Source organism: Chiloscyllium plagiosum, unplaced genomic scaffold (genome assembly GCF_037043375.1).
Source record: "Chiloscyllium plagiosum isolate Xiang-an unplaced genomic scaffold, Cpla_swu_hap1 HiC_scaffold_18, whole genome shotgun sequence".
NCBI lineage: Eukaryota > Metazoa > Chordata > Chondrichthyes > Orectolobiformes > Hemiscylliidae > Chiloscyllium > Chiloscyllium plagiosum.
In genome coordinates, this window is record NW_028270156.1 from 19,877,176 (window position 1) to 19,900,628 (window position 23,453).

The 23,453-nt window shown below is 42.1% G+C and overlaps 1 protein-coding gene across 8 annotated transcripts in view; it reads left to right on the forward strand.

The window, feature by feature from the left end:
• The window catches only part of LOC122557667 (leucine-rich repeat-containing protein 4C), a 998,121-nt gene that overhangs the window by 606,992 nt on the left and 367,676 nt on the right, over positions 1-23,453 (forward strand). For 6 of the 8 annotated variants that reach the window (XM_087996325.1, XM_087996323.1, XM_043705489.2 and 3 more), the window contains one exon: positions 13,030-13,218. The exons of the other annotated variants lie outside the window; for them this stretch is intronic. The gene's annotated coding sequence lies outside the window, so the exon portion shown is untranslated. The remainder of the gene's footprint in view (positions 1-13,029; positions 13,219-23,453) is intronic. 8 annotated transcript variants of the gene reach the window in all.

A 23,453-nucleotide genomic window follows, 5' to 3' on the forward strand; every position in this document is an offset into this window, starting at 1 on the left:
TAATCAATGGGTATCAATGGCAAATTGTCTGGTGGCTAGAGTCATACATGACACATAGGATAATGGTCATGATTGCTGGAGGTCAGTCATCTCAGTTCCTGACATCTCTACAGGAGTTCCTCAGAATAGGCCAAACCATCTTCAGCTGTTTCATCAATGACCTTCCTTCCAACATAAGGTCAGAAGTCGGAAAGATTGCACCAATGTTCATCATCATTTGCAACTCTTCACATACTGAAGCAGTCCATGTTCAAATGCAACATGATCTAGACAATACTTAGGTTTGGCAGTATTCAAGGGGCAGGATGAAGGGCTTATGCTGAAACATCGATTCTGCTGCTCCTCAGATGCTGCCTGATCTGCTGTGCTTTTCCAGCAACACCCTCTCAACTCTGAACTCCAGCATCTGCAGTCTTCACTTTCTCCGAATATTCAGGTTTGGGCTGACAAGTGGCAAATGACATTCACTAATGCCAGGCTATGACCATCACCAATGAGAGACAATCTAACCATCACCCCATGACATTCAATAATATCGCCATCACTGAATCCCCTGCCATCAATATCCCGGGGGTTACCGTTGACTAGAAACTCAATTGCATTTGCTATATAATCACGATGTCTACAAGAGCAGGTCAGAGGCTAGGAACATTGCAGCGAGTAATTCACCTCCTGACTCCCCAGTACTGGACCACCTTCTACAAGGACAAGTTAGGAGCGTGATGAAATACTTCCCATTTGCCTGGATGGGTACAACTCCAATAACACTCAAGAAACTTGGTACCATGCAGGACAATGCAGCCCACTTGATTGGCACCACATTTACAAGCATCCGCTCTCTCCTCTACCAATGCTCAGTAGTGGCAGTGTGTACTATCCACAGCATGGAATACAAAAATTCCCCAAAGATCCTTAGTCATCTTCCAAACCCACAGCCAGTTCCATTTAGAAGGACAAGGACAGCTGATGCATGGCAGTCCGATCACCTTCAAGTTCACTTCCAAGCCACTCACCATCCTGACTTGGCAATATATCACCGTTCCTTCACAGTTGCTGAGTGAATATCCTGAAACTCCCTCTCTAAGGGCATTGTGGATCAACCCACAGCAGGTGGACTGCAGTGATTCAAGAAGGCAGCTCACTACCACCTTCACAAGGGGAACTAGGAACAGGTAATAAATGCTGGCCAGCCAGCAACACCCACATTCCACAAATGAATTAAATAAAATGTGGTTCCACATCAATATGTCACTGCTAACACAAATCATGCAGTTCTGTGATTTCCTTGCAGTCACCATGATTCATTCATTTCCAGATAATCCTGTGTTCTTGAATTATTTGCAGAAGTTTTGCCTCACTATAAAATTTGGATTCTTGCCGATATGTTCATTGTATTTTCTACCATTTTATATTGCACATTGTACTGCATTTTTAAAATCTAAAAAATGAAGAACAGTTTAATCAGTTTTATTGACGACTGCATGATGTCATTTGGGAATTAATCCTTTTGCCTTATATATTCTCGAATATGCCTATTTCTCTCCACTGTAACAGGTAATCAATCGTGACAGATTGGAAAAAGACCTTTTTTTTTCTCTTTTGAACATACTCCTCATGTGAAAACAGGAAATTTGAATTTTTGTGCCCTCCATTGGCCATTCAGGGTGAAGAGAACCTTGTTACTTTTTTGAACTTGATTGCCAACCTCACCTGTGTCGAAATAGAGAGCATTGTTGTGGCCCCCAGCTAGTTGCACAATGTCTTTTCTTTCATTCACCAAAGTGACAAAATAATTCTACATTGCCCCTCTTAGCTGTCGCAAAACCTTTTAGAAACCTGCCGTAGCATTCGATTGTCTGCCTCTTGATCTGTAAATTGGCGAAAATATGCCTCTTGCTCTGGCGAATTGCCTGACTCAAGCAAGGGGATATACACAAAGTGGAGCTTGTCCATGTTTTTCTTTTGTTGTATTCATGAAAATGATGTGAATAGGAGTGAACAGTATGAAACAATCAATATAAAGCTCCATATCTGACCATAGGGAAGGACAGCAGTGAAGCAGCTTAAATTGGTTAGGCTGCAGTGTGCTCCTCAGACACTCATGCAGTTATGAGAAAGTGTGGACTGCAGATGCTAGAGATCAGAGTCGAGAGTGTGGTGCTGGAAAAGCACAGCAGGTTAGGCAGCATCTGAGGAGCAGGAAAGTCGATGTTTTGGACAAAAGCCCTTCATCAGGCTTCAGCATTCCTGATGAAGGGCTTTTGTCTAAAACGTCGATTCTCCTGCTCCTCGAATGCTACCTAAACTGCTGTGGTTTTCCAGCACCACAGTCTCAACCCATGTACTTATGTTTTGTTACTGCAATGCTCATTCTGTTTCAAATATCTCATTTGGTTTTGGATGTTATTTCAGCCATGAGGTATTTATCATTTAACCCCTTTGACTTTTCTTATGGGAACTCCTTGGGTCATTCTGGTATCCCACCACAAGAACTTAGACTAACTCTCTGATGTTGAACTGAATGAACTGAATTCTTTTGCCCCAGATATAACTCGAACCAGCAGAGAGATTTGCCCCTGATTTCTACTAATTCTAATTTGACTAGGTCTCCTTGAGGATGCACTTGGCCAACTGTGGCCTTATGTCAAGGCCACTCATTCTGACAACACCACTGGGAGGATTGAGAGGTAGTTTGAATAGCTGCTGTTCACAGAATGCTTGCTGAGAATTGTGGCTATGTTTTAGGACTCCTTGCAAGTATTGTAAATGTTTTTACACTGGCCAATTGAGGGAGTCTTCCTTTGCTTCTGAATTTTGTCCTTGGAAAGCATTCAATTTGTACATAGTTACTGAGCTGAGATCTGAAGGCGGCACAATGGATTTTTTTTTGTTAAAAAGTACCACTTCACATGATTTATAACCTGGTGGTGGCAGAGCCGCTGGACGCTGTAAGAGAAGTCAGATTGATATGGTAGCTGCAAAGGATAGGCAGATCATTCCAGCACTGCCCAGGAGCCATAGATCTGCTGAGGCTCTCTGTTTCTGGGGTATGGTACTTTAGTCATGAAACTTTGGATGATCTGTGATTTTTGCTCTTGCCAAAAGCCTACAGCACAGACATCGGTCATAATGGCACAGAAAGTGACCAGAGCTCGGAGAATTTAAGCTAGCAGCAGATTCCTAATAGACACAGAGACTTTTCTCGTAAACCAATTAGCTGTGTCTTTTTCTGTATGTGAAGTCATCAATGTCCCGTTTGCCAGAGCAGCTGAGTTTGTGTAATTTGTAAGTGCTCCAATGTAAATGTCTGAATGAGCCATCACATTTTTTTTCCTAAATTCTTGGGTTTCAAGGATTGTAGTGTGTGACATTGTGTACTTTCATATTTATGGCATAGCAAAAGCTTCCATATCCAAAATTTGTAGCTCATTTGTAGTGACAGGAACAGATTTTTGCAAATAAATTTACAACATGCTGGAGGCTGAAATGTCCCTTTCACAGTTATTCAGTCCAATCTGAATTTCGATATCAGTGATTATTGCTGGATGATCAGGGTAGCTGATACTTCTTTGGCTCATAATACCTCTTCTCAAGGCTACTGATGCTGCAGGAAGTTCACCATATGTGTAAGGGAGGGTGACGATAAAACAATGCAAATCATTGAAGATCAGGTAGAGTGGGGTTAGTGGGTGTGAATGAGGGTGAGTGACTTTACTAGGCCAGAGGCCCCATAGACAAATTGAGGTATCATGCTATATATTTTATAATCAGTAAAAAAAAAGATAATGGATGTCGAAAAGTGCCCATAGGTCTTTCGGTGACAATGCAAATATCCTTCTCTTTAGAGCATGCCCCATAAGATCATCATTCCACTATGTTTTGGCCAGAGGCAGACCTGTTAACAAACTCATTCTAGTTCATTACAGTCCACCTGCCATCTAAATCTTCTTGTTTCCTTATGCTCTGTGTTTCACCACTTATCTGTCCTTCACTGTTTCACATATACGACGTTTGGCTGCTGTGTAGAAAGGCGAGGTTGAGTGAGGCGATGGGTGAGCATTTTATTTGATGTGGAGAGACTACAGAGTCTTGAATGCCAAGAATAATATCTTGTTCTGTTAGAGCTTGTATGTATTGAAGAGAAAAGGCCAGCACAATTAGTTTTATTTTGTCACACTGGAGAGATTGAAAAAAAGTTCAACATTAAATAAATGAAACACTGTGAAGGCAATGAAACTCTTATACCTACCTTTTATTTCCAGGCCAGAGTAGGAGCCAGTTCTGGCCTTTGCTTCCTTCCCTTCTTGTGGCAAATGCCAGATGTGGGCACATCTTCCTACATGGATGTGACCTTTTTTTGCACAGTGTGTTGTCTTCACAATGACAATTGAGTGATAATTGGCTGGTGTTATTTCCAGCAGTCTTCAGGTAGAATGGATGATAACAATGGATATAAGGGAACCAGGAGCTAGCTTGCTGGTTATCACAAGCATTTCCAAATAACATAATCCTACAAATTCCAAGTGTCTTTATTTTCAAAATAAGGTATGTGGTGATACGGTATGTGATGGGAAACCAGAAATTATTTATTTTTTGTGAATCTGGATACCCCAAAATGTCTCAAACCCAATCAATTACATACATTGTGTAGCCATTGTGCTGATGCAGGGGATTTGCCATGACAATGTTACATAAATGGCTGGGCAATGTATTTTACTGATGTTGGTCATGATGTATATGTTATTGGATAAGACACCAGTAGATCTGCATTGCTGTCCTTCAAATCGCTTTATGGGACTTTTTTGTGTCTATTTGTGAGGGCCATTAGGGCTTCAGTTTAATATGTAACCTGAAAAATGTTAATCTCTGACCATGCAGCATTCTTCCATGTGTCACTAAGAATCAGTGCAGGTTATAGGTACAAGCCACTGAAGCAGAACTCTTCTGTCAGTGATCAAGTATAAAATCTAAAAGAGCAATGTTTGACTACCGACCTTGAGGAATATTCATGGATCTTTGAAACTCTTTTATTAGAAAAGATGTTTCCTCTGACTGAGACATATCTAAAACCTGGGGACAATGTCTCAATAAGGGGCAGAACTTGAATATATTAAAGACAAAGGTCATTAGATTGCTAGGTGCTGACGACATCAAGGGATATGGGGATAGAGTAGAAAAAAGGTGTTATGGTAGATGAACTATGATCTTGAATGGAGAACCAAGCTCAAAGGGCTGAATGATCTACTATGTTTCCATCCCTTCGTCTTCACTTCACTCTGGTAAACTAGTGAGTCCATTAATGTTCTAATAAGGAAAGATGGCCTTTAGGAATGTGGAAGCCATAGTTCTAGCTAGGAACTTGCACGTAGCACATGCTGCTATCTCTTTCTTGGATTTCCAATAATTGCAATGTTCATTTTCCATGTTTGTACCAACAGCAGGAAGTCCAGATCTGCCTAAAACAAACACCAGAAGCTTGTCTTTTCCCTTCTTTTAACTCCAGCCATTAAGTGCCACATCTGAGAGGTCCCTTGGCTGTTCAGCCAAACAGAACTCTTTAAAGTTGGAATTTCCAAACTTACTTTGTCCCCTTCACTGAATGTTTGGGGTTATTTCAGTGTACCTGACACCTACTGGCAGAACCTCCGGCCTATTCTTTCTCAGCCTCAACTGGCATCTTGCACCCATGGACCCTGATCTCATCAATTTCTGACTGAACTAATGATATTGCATTCATGTATGAAGAAAAGCAGTTTTGGTAAAATCTAAAATGTACAGTTAGCATTTTGTGTGGGACTCATTAACTGTCATTGTACAAAATGGATGTAGATGGCTTGAGAAGTAATTTATAAGTCAATTGACCTCTTGAGCTGCAGTATTAGTATGTTACTAACACTGGCAGAAAGAATTTTTGATATATGTATGTATTAAGAGGATTTGAGCATTGGACTGAACTATCCCTGTTTGCAATGTTGTTGGAATATTCACATTTCCAGGATTCTGTTGGCAAAAATAAACTGGAATGAAAATGACACAAAAAGAAATTTCATGTTTAATTTGCTGTCCTCAGTCACTTATCCAGATTAAGTTTCTCCTGCTTTCTTTCTTACTTATTCTCTGAATAAAGATGCAACAGAAAATGCCTAACTGACAATGAGTGTCGAGAAGTCACTTGTAATAATCATTCCTTGCATGATTGCATAAACCAGGTTATTAGGCAGCACTCTGAATGAAGGACCCAGATTATTCACACCTCCTCCCCAAAACCAGTTCACATTGATGACAATTCTATTCCCCTATCCAATGACAGTTAAAAAAGATTTTACAGGAAATAAAACCCTTGACCATCCATGTCTCTTCAACGGTACGTAGTGTATCTACCCACACTGACTTAAACACAGAAGCAATTAGTTCACATGCATGTATCTGTTTTGATCTAAAATTAATTGATTTTATGCATCCTTTCTCCACTACACTTCAGATACGAAGATGCAACAGAGAGATGGAACTGAGATTGAAAATCAGCTGTGGTTTCATTAATTGGTGGAGCAGACTTGAAAAGTCAACTGGCCTCCTCTTTTCCTATGTTAGAAATCTGACCAGCAAAGGCAATCCTTGTCGTAAATTAGATTATTTGGTACATGAAAAAAGTAATGGGAAAGTAGCAGCATTGAAGTGATGAAGAAGCGAGTTTGTGGGAAAATATAGAGAAAGAGAGCAACCTATAGAAAGAGCCTTTAATGTGTATCAGCATCTCTGTAAATTGCTTAACTTTCACAGCATGAAATTCACATCATTTAGGGCTAATGTGGGAGTTGTTTGAAAGCAAACTGCATTTTTTACATATTCATAGCTGTATGCATATTTAAACAGATCTACCTAAATCAAGAAAAAGTTATACATAGGTGCTATATTTGTAACCTTACCCAATAAACTGTGAATAGATTGACTTTATTAATTTAGCAAGTGATTATTTCTTCTTTTATTTATTGTGTTTGATGTGAATTTAACATTATTTGTTCCAAATTGCATTGTGGGAGGGAGCTCCTTAAAACGATTAACTTTCCAGTAATGCTTTATCAGCTTATGGAACCTGTGAGAATTATGGAACAAAATTTGGCAGCCTCCATAAATGGAAGGCACAGGATAGGGGGAATCACAACTGAGAGATTAATCATTATATTTTTTCCTCGTGATGTAAGCAACATTTAATCTTCACACCAACTGCTCATTTAACTGATTTCTGTATCCAGCCCTAGGAACAAGTCACTACTGTTTGGCTCTTTTCAAAAATATTTTCATGGGATGATGGTGTCGCTGGCTAGGCCAACCTTTATTGCCCATCCCAGAAGGCAGTTAAGAGTCAACCACATTGCTGTGAGTTTGAAGTCTCATGTACTTAAAAATGTGTTGCTGGAAAAGCGCAGCAGGTCAGGCAGCATCAAAGGAGTAGGAGAATCGACGTTTCGGGCATAAGCCCTTCTTCAGGAAGAAGAGCTTTTGCCCGAAACGTCGATTCTCCTACTCCTTTGATGCTGCCTGACCTGCTGCGCTTTTCCAGCAACACATTTTTAAGCTCTGATATCCAGCATCTGCAGTCCTCACTTCCTCCTTTCTGAAGTGTCATGTAGTCCAACTCGGGTAGAGATGACAGTTTCCATCACTAAAGGGCATTGGCGGACCAGATGAGATTTTCCTGACAATCAGCAATGGTGTTATGGTCATCATTAGACTCTCAATTTTTGTGGAATTCAAATTTCACCATCTGCCATGGCAGGATTTGAATCCCGGTCCCCAGAACATTACCTGGGTTTCTGGATTAACAATCCAGCGATAATTCAACTAGTCCAAGAGCTTCCCTTGGCTGTATACAACCGGAATGTTAAAGCAAAACAAGACTCGGGGTACACCATTCAGCTCCTCGAACCCTGCTCTATCATGCAATAAAATCACAGCTGATCTGTTTGTGGTTTAGATTCCAAGTTCCCCTGTACAACCTTTGATTCCTCTGCTTAATAAAATCTATCCACTTGTCGTAAAAATATTCAATGACTCTGCTTCCACTGTCTTCTGAGGCAGAGTTCCAAAGTTAAAAAACCTCCAAAGTAAAAATTATTCTCCTCATCTCTGTCCTGAAAAGATCCTAATTTTAAATCAGTGGTCCCTGGTCAAGACTAATCCACAAGAGAAAACATCATTATATACTGCAATTAAGTTTCCCCTCCCTCTTTTAAACTCAAGTGGAAACAATTCAAATTTGCCCAAGACTTTGTCAGTAAGAAAATCCATTCTTTTCATGTATCAATCTAGTAAACCTCCTCAGAACCACTTCCAATTAATTTATATCCTTCCTTAAATAAGGAGACTGTGATGTCCCCAATGCCCTGTAACACTGAAACATTTTTTTTTGTTTAATTCCTCTACAAATAAAGTGTAGCAACCCATTAGCTGCCCTTATTGTGTCCTGTACCTACATACTAGCTTTTTGTGATTCAAATACCAGGATACCTAAATCCCTCTGTGTTTCAGAATTCTACAGTCCTTTTGTGTTTCAGTAATTATCTACTTTTTAAATTTTTCCTTCAAAGTGAACAATGACACATTTTCCCACATTATACACCATTAGCTGGATTTTCACCCACTTGTTCAACTTCTCTCTATCTGTCTGCAACTTACATATGGTTTTTCACAGTAAACATTACCTACTAATTTAACTGACATATCTTTGCTCCCTTCAGCTAAATCATGCAACTTTTTAAAAAATGGGTACCCTAGTACAGACCCTGTGAGATTCCAATCATCAATTTTTTTTTTCTAATTAGACACATGTATATGCTCTGTTTTCCACCAGCCAGCCAATCTTCAATCCTTGCTAATAAGTTATCCATCTTCACCATGAGCTTTGCGTGTGAGTAGCTCATCTGAATTTCTTTAAGCCAGATTGTACCACCTGGGAAGTGGACTTGCAAAAGCAATGAACATTCCATAATATTGTGGAGCAAATGGTCCAACTTTCTCTGATGCAGCACTCGCAGATTTGGAGCAGGAGCAGGACACGTGGAAAGAGGTCCTTGACCCCTGGAGGATATTCAAGTAAGCTTTATGGAGTCATTGGCACTGACAGCTGTTATCTTCCAATGAAAACAATGAAACCCTTGGATTCATGGCAAGAACAGATTTAATGGTCTCACATGAACTAATGAGGTCAGTGAAATCACCTTCACTCAATATTTGACCAATTGAACCATTAGTCTCACACAATGCTCTATTCACCCAACATTAGCTCTATCAACCACCAATCGCACTTCACATTCAAAACATTACCTCAGCTTCAAACAGTTAGCACTGCTTCAAGCCTCAAAGCCACATCTCACAGCTTCATCACCTTGCAACCTATTCCACTATGGCAGCTAAACCACCACACTGACACACTTTTCTCTCCCTTCTGGGACAACATGCAGGAGCACACTGGCAATGTGGAGTCCGGCCTGGCAGTCCACACCTCCACCAAAGGAAGAGATGGTGCTCAACATTATGGATGTGGCAATGACAGCCATCATGTACAGTGGCAAGGCGAAAACATTTAAAAATGATAGTATCCAAATACCCAATCTTCTCACTCACTGATCAGCTTCATCAGGATTGTTGGTTTGAAGCATGTCCTTCTTAATTTCCCTACGTCCTATCTTCAAATTTTATCCTTGCCTTTCTCCTTTCTGATCCCCCAAAAAGTACAATCCGAGCAATCAGGTGATGGTGCAAGTGCAGTTAGTATTAGAGAAGAAGAAGCTGAAGATGGATAAAAGCATCATCACTTGTCCTGATGCCAGCTCAGGTACTGACCCTCTGTGACTGATGCCAGCTCAGGTACTGACCCTCTGTGACTGATGCCAGCTCAGGTGCTGACCCTCTGTGACTGATGCCAGCTCAGGTGCTGACCCTCTGTGTCTGATGCCAGCTTAGGTCCTGACCCTCTGTGATTGATTCCAGCTCAGATACTGACTGTCTGTGTATTTTACAGAGCAGCTTAAGAGCCAGGAATTGCATGAGATGAGACATGAGCAGCCAGGTTTACGTGAAATAATGGCACAGTGCCAGCATGCAAGCAGGCAAGGTCTCCTAGGAATTCTCCAGTGTAGGATTCTGCTGAGGATATCAATAGGATGGCACACAGACTGACCAGCATACCCATTAGAAAAGTTAGATATATAGGCCTGTTAGAATGCCTCGAGATAATAGTGCAGGAAGCATGCAGAACACCCACATCAACCTTGCACAGAGCAGAGCTGAAGACTTATCCTGTCAAGATTGGAAGTAGTAGCAAACTGCATGAGAATACTCGTAGATCCAGCTATACTGTTGTGACTGATGGTTGGACTCTCAACTTCCTGTGTATTACAAACAGATGCTGGAAAATGTCTGAGTGATGCAGTGGGAGCTCAAACTGCAGCCATTCAAGCAGAGCTTGTTTCTACGCAAGCACAACTCACTGCCAAGCACACTCAGACTGCAGCCATTTTGACTGGAAACATTGGTGTTTGATTATAAGACTTGCAGCTAACCAGTAACCAGGTGCTACTGCAGGGCAGTGGTCGTGGCTCCATAAAGCTGGTTCACCACCCACAATAAAAGCACAAGTAAAATTTTTGATAGAATACTGACTTGAATGCTATTCCAGCAACACTCAAAAAGGTTGCTGCCATCCAGCATAAAGTAGCCAGGTTGATTGACACCCCATCCAACACCCGCAACTTTTACTCCCTTGCATTGTAGCAGCAGTGTATACTTAACTCAAGATACATTGCAACAACTCACCAACTCTCCATTTATGGGCTCCTTTGCTATCGCTAAGTAAAAGCTCCCTTCCCTAAAGCACCATGGAAGTACCAAGTACTACAATAATTCAATATGGTGGCTTACTTTCAGCATGTCAAGAGCAATTAAGCAAAGCTAACAAACAGGAAAGAAATTTCAAAACTGTACAAAAGGACAGTTCAGAAGTAGTCATATGGCATTACTACATTGGAAAGAGAGAGTAACTGTCATGATTCACAATGAGTAGTGCACTAAAAATCAAGCCATACTAGTCCCAGAGTTGTCATGAATGTGAAAAGCCTTGAATGATCTAAAGTCCCCAGTTCACCTAACTGGTGAATTCAGGTTTAAGGAAATCAGCCACCATGTTTCTACACTAAACAAGAGAACAGCAATTTATTGTAAGTAGATTGTGTTTAACCAATGTCGGAAGAGAAACACAAATAACTAACTTTGAACTCTCTACAACTTAAATTCTTTCCCATTTAAAAAAATATCCCTGATACACATAAAGCAGGTGCATAAGCTAAGTGACGAAAATAGAACAGGTGAGGGAGGATCAAACATCATAGTCAGTGAAGCACAGTTTTGGTATCAGACATTGATGAAATGTTTCCCTCTTCAATTCCTTCCCCAGGCCTTTTGAAGCAAACACGTTGACTCTCACCCTTTCATTTACCAGTTGAGGATTCATCCTTCAGTGTTTCTGAAGGTGGTTTTCCCTTTTCCTTTCAAGAAGAGAAGATCAGAGTAGGTATCTGCTGGGAACTTCCTTTTACTTCTCCACTCAGAGAAGTGAGAGAGATGCTTTCTTCTTCACAGGCTGGATGTTGAGGTTCCATTGTTCAAACTGTAGTCACTTGCCCTGGACCCAATTTGGAAGTTATTGCAATGCTATATGCTCCTGAATATGCGACTGGTCATAGTTAAAACATCAAAGGTCTGTCACTGGGCAAAATTACATTGAACACACACCCATGTGGCTGAGATGTCTAATATGTCCTTCACTGGTCAAATCAGGTAACCTTATAGGTTCAGCACACAATCAGCTCTGGTAACCCCGTTTTTTAAAAAACTGGAAATATTGCCTTTCACAGTTTTTTTGTTCAAAGCACTAACATTTTTCATTTTTAATCTAATGTAGAAGTGTTCCTTATATAAGACTATAGGTACATGTAGCGATGTAAGCATACAATCATCCCCCTTTTGTGAAACACCACTGGAGATATACTGGTATGTGTGAAATATATTTCTTCTTACCCTTCAATTACTGTAACATGCTGTAGATGTGCAGAGATGGTATATTTCTCATAGATTGGCAGAGACGTTATATTTGTCATAGATTTAGTCTTCCCTCTGTTTGCGTTATGTTTGGCACACTTTATCATATTACTATTAACGGTTTTCTAATTCATTTGCTTTTTCTCCCCCTTATTCCTGTGATGTGAGACAACACAGTAGATTTTTACCTTTCCACCCTGTCTGGAAGCTGAATATCAAATGGGTGCAGTACAAGGGGAAGTTCAGCCAAAGAAAATCACAGTCCCGTGGAATCTGACCAATCCTCTATCCTTTTTCAGTTTATGGAGAACACTTAGGTCTGTGAGCTTTCTTGTCCAAGTTTCTCTCCGCACTCTACCCAGATGAGTCTAATTGCCCACGCAATAAAGAAGACAATGTGCCTCATCGCTAATTCCACATGACATGTGCAAAGAAGAAGGGGTGCAGATGATCTCGAGTTGTGAACATTATTTCTGATGAAATGTCATTGACCTGAAATATGAAATGTTTTCTCTCTCTAGATGCTGTCTGACCTGTTGAGTATTTCCAGGATTTTCTGTTTTTAATTTATTTTTTCATGCATTTCCAAACAAACGAGAGTCTCACCTGAAGATCGTTTGCAAATACCTATTCTTCAGATGATATCATAGCCTCAGTAGTTTATAGGAGCATATGTGAAATCCACTAGTTTTGAGGATCAGTGTAATCCATATACATATATATGCTGTGAACTCTACTACCCTCCTTTTCTGGTCCAATGTAATTGTTTAGATGGAGAATTGGTGGGATGTAAGTGGACGAGCAAGGTATGGATTGTAAACGTACTATCCTGCATTCAATTACACAATGACTCTACCAATAAGTGTTTGCCAGTTCTATTTATGACAGAGTCATAAGGCCATCTGACACTAATATATAGGTTTCTTTAAACAGATAATCTCAGGACAACTATACCAACTGCAACAAGCTACAATAACAAGTGCTGCTTTAACAGATGTCGAAAATACCTGCGCTGATGTACGTCACCACGTCGTCAGGATTCATCCACTGTCCAAGGGTGTAGTGATTTCACCAATGGTTGCTTGTAGGGTTCTTAGGAATCAGTTGCCAGGAAAACAGAAGGTGAGTAGAAAGCTTGATGGAGCAATTATCATACTAAGTTCGTGTAAGTTCAGGAAGTTTGAAGCCATTGTTTTTGATCAAACCCCCAATCCAAACATCATCCCCTAACTCTAGGCCATCCATCTCCCTGGAAACAACAGCCTGAGATCAAACCAGTCTTTTGCCACCTTGGTATAATATTTCAAGCTGGAGTCAGCTTCTGATTTTGTATTTATGTCATTCCTCAGATCACCTTTTTCTGCATTTTTGGGTTTGGCCCCTATCTCAGCTCATCTGCTGCTGAAATATTCCACCATGCCTTCATTACTTCTTGACTTGACTATGCTAACTCCCATTCCTGGCCTGTCTCCCAGATTCCATCCTCTTCGACTTGAGGTCAGCCCAAACTCCACTGTCCATTTCTTAATTCACATTTTCCCGAGCACCTCTGTACTTGTTGAGATACATTAGTTTCCAGTCTAGCAATATATTGGTTTTATAATTTTCATGCTTGATCAACTCTTTCCATGACCTTGTCTCTTCCTAAGTATAATCTCATTTGATCCCACAACCCCCACTGAGATATCTGTGCTCCTTTATTTTTGTTAAAAATCACACAACATCCACAACCACCTGATGAAGGTGCGGCACTCTGAAAGCTAGTGTGCTTCCAATTAAACCTGTTGGACTATAACCTGGTGTTGTGTGATTTTTAACTTTGTACACCCCAGTCCAACATCGGCATCTCTAAATCATGACCTCTATTTCTGAACTCCTAACATTTAGATGTTTATCCATTGTTGTATTTGCAATATCCCCAATTGCCTCGACCACAATGCCATCCATATACTTCTCTGTCTCTCAACGTCATCTCATCTCTTACAATCTTTCTTAAAACCCAAGTCTCTGACCAAGTTTTTGACCACCAGACCTAATACCTCCTCCTGTGAATCTGTGTCACAATTCATTTTACAATACATATATGTAGCACCTTGGGACATTTTAGTTTGTTAAAATGTGTTATGATGTGTTTTAGATGTTGTAAGAATCTTAGAGCAATACCAGAGCACTCATGATATGTTGTTCAGCTCAAATATACTGTTGATGGCTGGTGGGAAAGATGAAAAACATGTCCAGGATATCTGAAACGGCAAACAATTTCACTCAAATTGTTGGAGAAAACTAATGACCAGAATTAGCAGTGTAGGTTCCCTCCAGTATTCAGAATATTTCAGATATTATCCAAGCCTTCTTTCTCACTAGTTCAGTACAGCAAGATAAAATAATACCGCATCTTCCAGAATTGTAGCCTCTTCAGTCTGTGAAGTTTTGTCTTCCTGCTTGGGACACAGTGTTTTACATTGTTAACACATGTTGATTTAGTGGGATCAGGTTCATTATCTCTTGCTTGTTTAACAGTTTAACTGTAATTACAGATTTGTGATTATTTGGTACTTCTTTTACCAGCTTGCTGCGAGGTGGAGTTTGCAAAGGGTGATTATGTATGACTTAGGGTTCGGTCATTCAGTTCTTTGAGCTCACAATTCAATAAGGTTGTGGCTGATCTGTCAACCCTAACTCTCCTTTCTGCACTCATAACAGCTGTCTCCCTTGTCTATCAAAACTCTACCTCTTTCTACCTTGAATAACTTTACTGACAGCTCCCAGCGCTTTCTAGGGAAGAGAATACTGCATAGTAAGAACCATCGTGTGAAGAAAGTTCTACTTATATCAGAATTAAAGGGAAACCTCTAAGCTTTAACCCAGTATACCTCACCAGCACACTGGAACCCAATGTTGGTGCCAGTGATCCCACAATTGTGTACCCTCTGCTGTTACCTTGCATTCACTACTCTGTGAATCTGTGGAATTCCCTGCCCAGTGAAACAGTTGAGGCTACTTTGTTGAATGCTTTTAAGGCAAAGATAGATGGATGTTTGAACTGTAAAGGAATTAAGGGTTACGGAGAGAGGGTGGGCAAGTGGAGCTGAGTCCACAAGAAAGATCAGCCATGATCTTATTGAATGGCAGAGTTGGCTCAATGGACCAGATGGTCTACTCCTACTCCTGTTTCTTTTAGGCTTGTGTTCTCTGGTCATTGAGAATATCTTGCTCAATTACCAACTTGCCAGATACAGCTTTGGTGACTTATTCACTGCTTCCCTCATTACCTCTGTCCTAGTAATCACAGCCTCCCCACTCAGTGACTTGTTTGCCCATACCTCAGTGATCCTCTTGGTACCTGGATCACCACATCCCTCAGAGAGTAGAGTAGCAAGTGAGACGGAGATGGGGTGGGGGAGCGAGGTTCTATTTGGTGTGGCATTGGGTTGCTGCACCAAATAAACGTACTGGTCTGAAGACAGGTCCTGCGATGTGTGACATTACAGACAAGAGGATTGTGTGGGCTCTGAAGGTGCTCTTTCTCCAACCCCATTCTTAAAATGTTCCCTGTACTTCTCATCTCACCCACAAGCAGGGGCAACGACAGAAAGCACAGACCCCAGTGCTGCTCCTGACGGAAGCTACCCCACCCCCAGGCCTGCTCCAATGTGAGCCGGCAACCCACTCGTGACTGGGGTAGAGACAGCCCTCTAGAGTCCCAATTATTTGGCCCTGAAATAGCACACCCTGTGTCCTGTCCACACAAGACAGAACATCCTTCCAATAATATTTGCCTGTTAATTCCCCTGAGGGTCAATAAAATCACCTTTCACCCTTCCAAATTGTAATGGGCCACTGTCGCAGTCTCTCTGGCCTTTCTTAATGATTCCATTTAATGTCTTAATGATTCTAAATGGATGGTCCTCCCATTTTGAGGCCAGGGGAATGGTGGGGATATCTGAGGCTGAATCCATGGACACTGCTGGAGCTGTGCTTGTGCATGCTCTTAAAAGAATGGCAAGGTCTTCATTTTCACAGAGAGTGGATCAAATGGAGAGCTAGTACCTGGGATAGCTTAAGTGAAAATGTCATTGCAACTCAGCAGGGTAATTTTCTTTTTGTCCAAGCTTGCTCCTTTTATTTTCCAACCAATAAAACCGTTTTGGCACATCTGCCTGTTGTGCCTGCTGGTCTGGAGCTGGTCATCATTACAAAATTCCGAACTGCTCCCGGGAACATCCCAGGAAGTCAGGAACTTGAGCTGACGGGTCCCATATTGACCCCCAATGAATGAGTCATGATTGCAGTCATGCTGGAAAAGCACAGCAGGTCAGGCAGTATCCGAGGAGCAGGAAAATTCGACGTTTTGGACAAAAGCCCTTCATCAGTCCCAGTGAATGAGGCAGGCGACTTGATTTTCCAGCCCACCCTCAAATCAAGCCTCTTTCCCTCCCCCACCAAAAGCCCCTGTCCCGAAGGAAGCCAACAGAGCTGGGAATGGAAACAACAGACTGGCCGGTAGGCTGCCAGTACCATTGCTTTGTTCCATTGTGGAAGTGGGAAATCTGGCCCATTTGTGTAGGTACATGTAATCAGTATCATGTTGTTCCTTTCTGACTGCCTCCCCCATGCTTATTTATTAAATAAGTACACAAGAGAGGACCTGCTTGCATTTTATTACTCAGACTTAACTAATGGCATTTTGGCCATTGTCCATAAAAGCATGAGGGCCGCCCAGTGCTCCTCAGTTCCTTTGCACTATATTTAAAAAAAGCTTGTTCAATGCTGGCGGGGAAGGTTCGATGAAAGGGCACAGGCTGCTTGTTTTTCATCCAGCTTTCAACAGCACACAGAACGTTAAATGTCACCAAAGGCAGAATCCTGTTGACCTGGAGCTCACTTTCTCCTTCAGGTCTGGATATATTAATTGTTTTATCTAAAACGTTCATCAACATTTGACTATGCCTGACCATTAGTAATAAGCAGAAGGAGCAGGCAGCTACAAAAAAAGTGACTTATTCATAGGCCAGTGAAAATTAAACGGCACCAAGGAATTGGCTTTGGAGAAAAAAATACACACTGCTGAGTGTCTACTCGGAGGATGGAACATTTTTCAGTTGCGATGATCAATTTCACTAAAGGCCACACAGTTAATCTGGCTCTTTGAAAGCAATGATCAGTTTAAATGAAACCACTTGACGTATATTTATTTAGATCTTGCAGAAAGGAGCAAAGAGCGTTTTCAGCTACTAATGAAATTATTTTGCTGATGGAATGTAGAAGTCCTAGCTTTCCTATGGAAGTGTGCTCCTGTTATAAGTAGAAATTATTTTGATCCATGTTCCTGCACTAATGTGTAATAAACCCTTCAGAGAACTTGGTGCCAAGGTGTTTTATTCTAAATGAAGCTTTATATTCCAAGGCCTCAGCCTTTGGCTGTACAGCAAATGCTGACAGACATGTGAGACCATCAACCTGTGCCAGTTGTTTCGGTTGACAGTAAGACTCGACCTGGGGGCAGCTTTAAGTAAGAGGTTGCTGCAGGCTGATAAGTCAATTTCAAATTGTAAGACCGAGAGTCCCAATGGACCTTACAAAGTTCTTGTTATGATTGTAATAAGGTCAGCCAGGTGGACCTCATAGTATATTTGCTCACTGAGTGGGGTTCTTAATCTGGTTCAATCAGGGAACCCTGGCTGACAGATATAAACAGGAGTGTCAGAGGTTCTGTTCACCCTGAGAGGTAGCTCTGAGGGAGCTGGATCAGTGTCAAGTTCTATAAACGTGTAAATAAATTAAAGAACTCCTTCAGTGTGGAAGTAGGCCATCAAGTCTGCACTGACCCTCCAAAGACTATACCACTCCAACCCAGCCCTCTACCCTATCCCTGTAACCCTACATTTCCCATGGTTAATCCACCTAGCCTGGACATCCCTGAATGCCATGGCAATTTAGCATAGCCAATTAACTGAACTTACAATCTTTGACTGTGGGGGGAAACTCACGCAGACACGGGGAGAACGTGCAAGCTCCACACAGACAGTCGCCTGAGGCTGGAATCGAACCCAGATCCTGGCACAGTGAGGCAGTAATACTAATCACTGTGCCACCATGCTGCCCAAAAAAGGGTGACTTGGTGACGGGGTATCGGCCCCTTTGGAGTTATTTCAGAAGGTATTTCAGAAAACAAATTATGTTCAGAAAAGCTTTACATGGATGTTGCCAGGGTTGGAGGGTTCGAGCTATGGAGAGAGGCTGAATAGGCTGAGGCTGTTTTCCCTGGAGCATCGGTGGCTGAGGGGTGACCTTATGGAGGTTGATAAAATCATGAGCGGCATGGATAAGGTAAATAGACAAGGTATTTTCCTTGAGGTGAGGGAGTCCAGAACTAGAGGGCATAGGTTTGGTGTGAGAGGGGAAAATTTTAAAAGGGACCTAAAGGAGTACCACAGAGGGTAGTGTGTGTATGGAATGAGCTGCCCGAGAAGTGGTGGAGGCTGATGCAATTACAGCATTTAAAAGGCATCGAGATGGGTATATGAATAGGAAGGGGGGGTATGGGCCAAGTGAGGGCAAATGAGACTAGATTAATCTAGGATACCTGGTTGGCATGGACAAGTTGGACTGAAAGGTCTGTTTCCCTGCTGTACATGTCTGTGATTCTATGATTCAACTAAGACAAATGATTTAAAAAGCATCATAAGATTTGTGCCTTAATTGCTTTATTCTCTAAAGTGCCAATATGTCTTTCCTTTTGCTCTGGGATTTTCACGGTTAAAGTGACATTGACAGGTTTTTAATTGGCATTTGGAACAATTTGTGTAACACATGTTTTTCATTTATGGGATTTGGGAAGAATCTGGGTAAACATCTGTAGGGTTCTAGAACATAGAACATAGAAAAATACAGCGCAGTATAGGCCCTTTGGCCCTCGATGTTGCACCGATCCAAGCCCACCTAACCTACACTAGCCCACTGTCCTCCATATGCCTATCCAATGCCCGTTTAAATGCCCATAAAGAGGGAGAGTCCACCACTGCTACTGGCAGGGCATTCCATGAACTCATGACTCGCTGAGTAAAGAATCTACTCCTAACATCTGTCCTATACCTACCCCCCCTTAATTTAAAGCTATGCCCCCTTGTAATAGCTAACTCCATACGTGGAAAAAGGTTCTCATGATCAACCCTATCTAAACCCCTAATCATCTTGTACACCTCTATCAAGTCACCCATAAACCTTCTTTTCTCCAATGAAAACAGCCCCAAGTGCCTCAGCCTTTCCTCATACGATCTTCCTACCATACCAGGCAACATCCTGGTAAACCTCCTCTGCACCCGTTCCAGTGCCTCCACATCCTTCCTATAGTATGGCGACCAAAACTGCACACAATACTCCAGATGCGGCCGCACCAGAGTCTTATACAACTGCAACATGACCTCAGTACTCCGGAACTCAATTCCTCTACCAATAAAAGCCAGTACGCCATATGCCTTCTTCACCGCACTATTTACCTGGGTGGCAACTTTCAGAGATCTGTGTACAAGGACATCAAGATCTCTCTGCTCACCCACACTACCAAGTATCCGACCATTAGCCCAGTACCCAGTCTTTTTGTTACTCTTACCAAAGTGAATCACCTCACAATTACCTACATTGAACTCCATTTGCCACCTTTCTGCCCAGCTCTGCAACTTATGTATATCCCGCTGTAACCTGACACATCCTTCCTCACTGTCAACAACTCCACCAACTTTCGTATCATCCGCAAACTTGCTCACCCAACCTTCTAGCCCCTCCTCCAGGTCATTTATAAAAATGACAAACAGCAATGGTCCCAAAACAGATCCTTGCGGAACACCGCTAGTAACTGCACTCCAAGATGAACCTTTACCATCAAGTACTACCCTCTGTCTTCTTCCAGCCAGCCAATTCCTAATCCAAACCTCCAACTCACCCTCAATGCCATACCTCCGTATTTTTTGCAGTAGCCTATCATGGGGAACCTTATCAAATGCCTTACTAAAGTCCATATACACCACATCTACCGCTTTAGCCTCATCTACCTCCTTAGTCACCTTCTCAAAGAATTCAATAAGGTTTGTGAGGCATGACCTGCCCTTCACAAAACCATGCTGACTATCCTTGATCACATTATTCCTATCCAGATGTTCATAAATCCTATCCCTTACAATACTCTCTAAGACTTTGCCCACAACAGAAGTGAGACTCACCGGCCTATAGTTACTAGGGTTATCCCTACTCCCCTTCTTCAACAACGGAACCACATTTGCTATCCTCCAGTCTACTGGCACTATTCCAGTAGACAACGAGGACATAAAAATCAAGGCCAATGGCTCTGCAATCTCCTCCCTTGCTTCCCAGAGAATCCTAGGATAAATGCCATCAGGCCCAGTGAACTTATCTATTTTCACCCTTTCCAGAATTTCCAACACCTCTTCCCTACATACCTCAAAGCCGTCCATTCTAATTAATTGTGACTCAATATTCACATCAGCAACAATGTCCTGTTCCTGAGTGAATACTGATGAAAAGTATTCATTCAGTGTCTCCCCAATCTCTTCAGCCTCCACACGCAACTTCCCACTACTATCCTTGACTGGACCTATTCCTACCCTAGTCATTCTTTTATTCCTGACATACCTATAGAAAGCCTTAGGGTTTTCCCTAATCCTACCAACTAAGGACTTTTCATGTCCCCTCCTTGCTGCTCTTAGCTCTCTCTTCAGATCCTTCCTGGCTACCTTATAACTCTCAATCGCCCCAATTGAACCTTCACGCCTCATCTTTACATTGGCCGCCCTCTTCCATTTAACAAGAGATTCCAATTCCTTATTAAACCACGGCTCCCTCACACGACCCTTTCCTCCCTGCCTGACGGGTACATACTTATCAAGGTCACTCAATAGTTGCTCCTTGAACAAGCTCCACATATCAATTATGCCCTTGCCTTGAAGCCTACTTTTCCAAGCCACGCATCCTAGGTCGTGCCTCACCGCATCATAATTTCCCTGCCCCCAGCTATAACTCTTGCCCTGCAGTGCACACTTATCCCTCTCCATCACTAGAGTAAAAGTCACCGAATTGTGGTCACTGTCTCCAAAGTGCTCCAATTCTAACACCTGGCCTGGTTCGTTACCCAGAACCAAATCCAGTATGGCCTCACCTCTTGTTGGCCTATCTACATATTGTGTCAGGAAACCCTCCTGCACACATTGGACAAACACCGACCCATCTAACGAACTCGAGCTATAGCTTTCCCAGTCAATATCTGGAAAGTTAAAGTCCCCCATAACAACCACCCTATTACTTTCACTCTTCTCCTGAATCATCCTCGCAATCCTTTCTTCTACATCTCTAGGACTATTAGGAGGCCTGTAGAAAACTCCTAACAGGGTGACCTCACCTTTCCTATTCCTAACCTCAGCCCAAACTACCTCAGCTGGCGAGTCTTCATCCATCGTCCTTTCCACCGCTGTAACTCTACATTTCTATTACTCCAGATTACCAGCTGATCATGCACAGTGGAGTGATTTATGTAGACATTGATGTGTACAGATGTAGCATCCGCCATTAGTGAAGTGCTCCAAAGCAACTTTTGGCACTGGATTCCTTTCCATATGATCAGAACGTTGCAAAGCACTGGACCAGCACGCAAAAGCAGTTGTCTATTAAGGTGGACAACAAATCTACAGATATCTCTGCTAAGCAAACACAATGCAATGAGTTAAGGGGGAAACTGGGAGGCACCTGTTAGAAAGGGGAAAGGGGAAAGGCCTCACATGATTTTCCAAGAGCCTGGAAGAATAGTTGGGTTCCTGTCAAAGGCCACAGTGGTCAGCCTTTTCAACACCACGAGAGCCTGCATTGGTCCTGAAAATTGTAATCAGGTTGAACTGCATTTCATCCAATCCCAAATGGCATTTTGAACATAACCATTTGCCTGAGAAAATTAAAACAAGTTGACTGCTAATTTCTGAGCACTACTGAAGTAGGTGATAGCTATATTATCAGTTTAATTTTGGCAAGAAGTGATCCAGAAAGCCATTTTGAGGAGGTGCAGAAGGTGTGGAGGCAGGGGCTGGTGTGATGTTGACAAGGTCGACATTCCAATGGTGGGGGAGTCTTGAACTAGGGAACATAGAGAACAAGGGGACATTCATTTAAAGCTGAGATGCAATGAATTTTCTTCTCTGAGAGGGAAGTGAATGTGTGGAATTCACTGCCACCAAGAGTTGTGAAGGCTACACCACTGGAAGTTAACTTTTGAAACATCGAGAAGTTGAGGATTATGAGTAGCTACATGAAAGGTAATTTGAGACCTGGGCAGTGTAGCCATGATCTTAGAGATTGATTTGAGGGTAGCGAGGTGCAGTACTGCAGGCTTGATGGGACAAATGGCCTCCTCCTGTTCTTATTTCTTACACTTTGTATTGAATGCTATTTTTTAGATCACCATTTATACAAGAATATGAAGACTTTAAATTGGTTATTGGTGAAGAACATCAGTGTGGAGTTAGTAAATCAAGTACTATTTTTGTGTTGACACATTTTATGATTATATATGAATTCAGATTGTGTGACAGCTCTTTAAAGGCAGCAGCCTTCCATCTTGTAAGATGATGGCTTGCACCATGTTGGTGAACTCTGTGTTAAGTATACCTCCAGTATTAGATTAGATTACTTACAGTGTGGAACAGGTCCTTCGGCCCAACAAGTCCACACCGACCCTCTGAAGAGCAACCCACCCAAACCCATTCATTTACGCCTTCACCTAACACTACAGGCAATTTAACATGGCCAATTCACCTAACCTGCACATCTTTGGACTGTGGGAGGAAACCGGAGCCCCGGAGGAAACCCACGCAGACACGGGGAGAATGTGCAAACTCCACACAGTCAATCGCCTGAGGTGGGAATTGAACCCGGGTCTCTGATGCTGTGAGGCACCACTAACCACTGTGCCACCATGCTGCCCATAAATGCCTTACTATAATTATTTCACTACATTTGACAACAACTTGGCTGGGAAAAGGTGTCGAATTTAGATATAAGATGACTTTGGACTTCATGCCATGTTTTTCTTTTGGGTCAGGTTTACTTCCTTAACGTTCATTTCTCTAGCGGTATCCACAAGACAGTGTTGTGATTCAAGGCATATCGACAGGGGACATTGCACTGATAGAGAGAGGCTTACTGTGATGAATACATTTTTCAGGACCAACGAAGGCTCTCGTGGTGTTGAAAAGGCTGACCACTGGCCTTTGACAGGAACCCAACTTTTCTTCCAGGCTCTTGGAAAATCTTGTGAGGCCTTTCCCCTTTCCCCTTTCTAACAGTTGCCTCCCAGT